The sequence below is a fragment of the Callospermophilus lateralis genome, unplaced genomic scaffold (genome assembly GCF_048772815.1).
Source record: "Callospermophilus lateralis isolate mCalLat2 unplaced genomic scaffold, mCalLat2.hap1 Scaffold_256, whole genome shotgun sequence".
Classification (NCBI taxonomy): domain Eukaryota; kingdom Metazoa; phylum Chordata; class Mammalia; order Rodentia; family Sciuridae; genus Callospermophilus; species Callospermophilus lateralis.
The window spans coordinates 781,865-787,613 of record NW_027513360.1 but is presented as its reverse complement, the minus strand read 5'-3'; positions in this window follow the sequence as shown (position 1 = coordinate 787,613).

Here is a 5,749-nt window from a genome sequence, read left to right as displayed (position 1 = left end):
GTGGCTTGCCTGATTGATGGGCAACATCAGCTATCTTCCTAAGTTGCTTTTTTCTTCCTGAATTCTGTCCACTCTCCTGCATAGGCTCATGGTTTTGTGTAAGAGATATATACCACTTCCAAGCTCTGTGACAAGGCCATATACTGGATAGCTGAAGGGAATTGTGAGCATCACAGAAAACTCAGATATCAGTGTGACCAGGAATGTCTCAGTGGAGAAACCCTGGTTTTGGCCTTTTGCTTACCTATTTTTCTGTTGCCCTGAACGTCAGGAATGTCTTTGCCTCTGCCCCACACCTTGGGAATCCTGAAGAAATCAGTTTTCAAACGGAAATAAAAAGGGCATCACCTGTGGCTCTTTGCTTAATTGCTTTGGAAAGGGATGTGTCTGAATCAGCCTCTTGACCCTCTGTGAGCCTGTGGCTTAGATTCTCAGCACCTGATGGATCTAAAGAAAGATCCCATGTGTGCATCCAAAATCAAAATGGCCAAAAATCAGTCATTGTGGATGAAGTCTCTCGCATTCCTCTGTAAGTTTAGAGACTTCCAACAAGTGAGAAGAGTGATCCATTGGGTCAAATAAGTTCTTCAAAGCCCTGAAGATGCTAGCCCATAGGTTCTTGAGTTTTCTTATGAATCCAATTCAAATAAAGAATATAAACCCCACAGTCAGTAGGCCTCAAATTGGAGAATTGGAGCAGTATTAACGGCAGGCCTATTTGATCACTCCTGATTCACGGGAAGGGTGTACAGGCCACCGTGACTTTAGGGAAATGAGGGGAAAGGGAGATTATTTTGAACACTGTCTTGTGCTGCGCCTCTCATGGAATCCTCCAGCCAGAAGTTATGATGAGTGTCTTTATGAAAGAAGATGAGGGCCATGTGGGAGTGTTTTGGTTTTAATTGTGGTCATTTGTGTGGTGGTTGGAGGAGATGACTGGGTCCACCAGGGCTTCAACTCTGGTTTGATTCCCCTTAGAGATTGAGTTCTGGAACTGACATCAGAGAAGTATTTTTAGGGATTGTGTTGGAATTTTAGGAGGCCATGCTTGAGAGTCGCCCTTGGAAAATGAGATCTTGGCCCAGGTTGTCTTTCTACAGAGCACTGGGAATCTCAGCCAGGATATCACATGATTTTATTCTGAAAGAATTGGCAGCTATAGATGAGAGTCAAACCACACATGGACCTCACATTGTAGACCTCAATGGGCCTGGCTTCTTGTGACTTTTGGCCACTCTTTGGGATTTTCCATGTTCAGTAAACTGAATATTTTTGTATCTGTGGAAGATATATATTTCATACAGAATTACGATTGGCATATATATAGCTACATTTTAATGTCTGTGTGTGTGTGTGTGTGTGTGTGTGTGTGTGTATATATATATATATATATATATATATATATATATATATATATATACTCTCCAGATTTTTCAAAATATGAAACATATGGGTCTTAATGTACACTCCCTAAATTCATCCATATTCTTGTATGTGGCTTTATAAACAACTTTTCCCAAGATTATTCTAAGAAATATTCATCAACCTGAAATACATATTTCTTTCCTAGTACTCACAACTAATTTCAGTGAATGGTGAATACAAATCCTAATATTTCTACAGTAACTGACCCTGTTTAACATTAATGCAAGTAGATTCTTATGGGACATGATGTGTATTTTGATGTTCATTTTTATTCAACACTGGTATATTACTATTTCTTCAGTTTATGCACATCACAGGATATATTTCATCCACAACTTAGCAAATTTATAGGCATTTGTTTCACTTTCAATCACTTCCTGCTTCAGAACACATGTATTCCTCCATGTTTCTTGACTGGTCTTTTCATGAGACTCCTTTCCAACACATTATTTTCTATTTCCATAATTAATTTTAAAGCAAAAATCTCACACACTTCATGATAAACCATAACCCTAATATTAACATTAGATATATAACTGGTTGGAATGAATGATTTTATGAAAATATATGATTTCTCATATATTTTCAGAGATCTATTCAATCCATTATTTAAAGTGGAACCAGTTATATTATTTATCCACAGTTTGGTCTATTCATGAATTATCTCTATATATATAGACACAGGGTACACTTCTTTGTACCCAAATACTAATTTATAAGTCTTGAAATATCGCTCCCAGAAATAGTGGAAGAAATACTCATGTTACCTGATGTACATATACTTTTTATCACAGTAATATTCTGGACACAAAATGCAAAGGTCAAACTTATGATTGTACCAAAGCATAAATGGAAAGTGAATATGGATTACTAAAAACATCTATGTCAGGGTTACCTCATGTTTTCAAATGTCATTCCTATTGGTGACTACATATTTGTTTTTTCCTAAGATTATACATTCAATTTCAACACTGTTAAAAATGTCTAATCCTATCACTCACTTTATATTTGCCTGATTTCATAATGTCTCTATTGATATCTGCTTTCCTAAATATTTTAATCAGTTCATCATTGTGACTACCTCTTCACATGTGCAGACATTTACCTTCACTCTCTAACCAAGACCCTATTGCTAAACAACTTTTGGTCCAAATTATATACTCACTCTTCTTCCTAAACATACCAACTATATTCCTAATCTTACGGACTATCCCTGTTTCAGTGGATGTTCTCTTCTACAATCAATCATCCAAGGTACAAGGTCCTATGCCATTCTATATAGATTTATCTGAGACAAGTGTGCAGAATGTAATTCAAAGCTAAGTATCTCAATCAAGGGCCCAATGCCCTTCTGACCTTCAAATCTTACCTAGATTTCTGTTTTCATACTTATATTTCACCTGTATATTCTTATAAATATCGCAGGTTCCCAATACCACTAATCATCCTGCAGAATGATTTCTAACCCAAATCGAACATGTTTTTAAACCTAACCATACACTGTTCCCTCAATATGACTTTACAGTAGAGCAGGGAAAGAGTTGGTCTTACAATACAGGAATGTAGGGGAATTTCCACCTGCTGAGAACCTCAAAGGTCCATGCAGAAATGATACCTGGAGAAGGTGTAGGCATCTATGAAGGACCTGAGAGAGCAAAAGTCATATTCCATGGCAAACAACCTGGTCAGGATGAAGGGTTATGTCTGAATCAGCTGCTCTCTTCTTAATGTAGAGAATTTGGACCAAACCAGGCTTGTGTGGAGAGCTGCTCCTGGTGCCTATGGTTGATATACCATACTAACTTCTGAAAGTGTCACAGGAAGTAGGGGTAGCCTCCTTCTCATTGCGACCCTTGGAAGCATCTGTTAGGACAAAGTGGATGCCAAGCCAGTGACGTCATTCAATTCCTGAAGAAAGTAACCTTAACTCACTTCCTTGGTGATGGAACTTTCTGAACTTGGGATCCAGGAATCCAGGCACCCATTGCCAGTCCCATTCCCAGTCCCAGTGGTCTCACTTGTTTGGATTTACCAAGGACAGAGTCAGTCTTGGTATCTACTGATGTGAGGATGGACAAATGTCATAAAAGCTCTGAAGAGGGGCCTTTTCTGTAAAAACATGTAGGGTCTCATTGCTGGCTCCTGCCAACTCCACAGAATTGGCCAAGGAGACCAGATCTGACACAGGACAGGCCATTTTGGGGGAACATAGTATGGCCCACCAGTAAGAGGACATTTCACATAGTCACAGATGTACTTGGGGGAACGAGGTGCCTTTGTGGGTGTGGGTGTGGGTTTGTGGTTTTGTCTCATGTTCTAAGAATAGGTAGGAAAGTCAGTTTGTATGGTTTGGAGTGGACTGTTTCTAGTAAGTCGTTTGACAATGCGAGTGTTTCTAAGTCTGTTTATCCCACTGTGTCCGTGGTTGTAGACATTAGAAAAGAGAATGCATCAATGGGTATGTCCTGTCTAGAAGAAAGCTTCCCAGACTTCATCTTGCCCAATTTAAGAATGGACTGCGCTTGACTCGTGAATGGGCAACACCTACTATCTTACTTAGTTCCTGTTTTCTTCCTGAATTCTGGCCACTCTCCAGAATAGGCTCATGGATTTTTGTCGAAGATATGTACCACCTCCAAGCTCTGTGATATGTCCATTTACTGGATAGCTGAAGGGAATGGGAGCATTTCAGAAAACTCAGATATAAGTGTGACCAAGAAAGTCTCAGTGGAGAAACCTTGCCTTGGGCCTTTGCTTACCTATTGTTCTGTTGCCCCGAACGTCAGGAATGTCTTTGCCTCTGCCCACACTTTGGGAAGCCTGAAGAAATCAGTTTTCAAACGGAAATAAAAGGGCATCACCTGTGGCTCTTTGCTTAATTGCTTTGGAAAGGGATGTGTCTGAATCAGCTTCTTGGCCCTGTGTAAAGCGATGGCTTAGATCCTCACCACCTGATGGATCTAAAGAAAGATCCCATGTGTGCATCCAGAACCAAAATGGCCAAAAGAGCAGTCATTGTGGATAAAGTCTCTCGCCTTCCACTGTAGGGTTCCTTAACTCCATCAAGTGAGAATAGGGATCCTTTGGGTCAAATGAGTTCTTCAAAGCCCTGCAGAGGCTAGGCCATAGGTGCTTGGTTTTTTCATGACTCAAATTCACTTAAAGAATCTAAACCCCACAGTCAATAGACCTCAAGTTGGAGAAGCAGAGAAGTATTAACAACAGGCCTATTTGATCACTCCTGGCTCACAGGAAGGATGTCCAGGCCACCCTAACTTTAGGGAAATGAGGGGCAAGTGAGGTCATTTTGGACACTGTCTTGGGCTGCACCACTCATGGAAACCTCCAGCCAGAGGTTATGATGTGTGTCTATATGGAAAAAGATTAGTGCCATGTGGGGTGTTTTGGTTTTAATTGTGGTCATTTGTGTGGCTTTTGGAAGAGATAACTGGGTCCAACTTGGCTTGAACTCTGGTGTGATTCCACTTAGAGACTGTGTTCTGGAACTGACCTCAGAGAAGGTTAAAGGTCCTATGCCATTGTATATCGATATTTCTGGGACATTTGTGCAGAACGTAATTCAATGATAAGTATACCAATCAAGGGCCCAATGAACTTCTGGGCTTCAAATCTTACCTAGATTTTTGTTTTCATACTTATATTGAAAGGTTAATAAAATAGCTACTTGTCACTTACTGTTTTTCTGTATGATTAAGAAAACACTGTTGAAATCTTGAGAACTGTTTGTTATTCTTGGTCGCAGAATGTGTTGTCCCCAACTGCCAAACTGCAGAATGTACTCCGTCACCCATTTGCACGCAAACCGCCCACTCACCCTGACCCATAAATAAACTTCCCTCCCTGCCCTCTCCAAGGAAAGTATATAAGCACTTCTTAAGCTGTTCTCAGGGCTCTCTGCTCTATTCAAGTGAGCTCTGAGCCCTTGCATGCCAGACCCGCAATTAACCCTTTGCTGTTGCATGAGACAGTCTCTTGGTGGTCTCCTCCTCCAATGCTCGCCCGATCTTTACATCTGGTGGCCCCAGCGAGATCCAGCAGCCACAGACGAAAGACCCCCAATAAGCTCCTCTGGGTTAAATAAGGCCCCTCTTTCTGGTTTCAGTTTTCAGGTTAGGGCTTGGCAAAATTGCTATCGGTGACGAGCGTGAGCTCTTTCCGACGGTGGATGACAGATATGTCATAGAGCCACAGGCCATGTCCCTGGGGAATGTACTAGGGAACTCGAGGAACAATAGTCTCCTCGACTCAGTGACATTTTGTTTTGGATTCGGTATTGCAGCCCATCGAGTTTTGCCAGCTACTC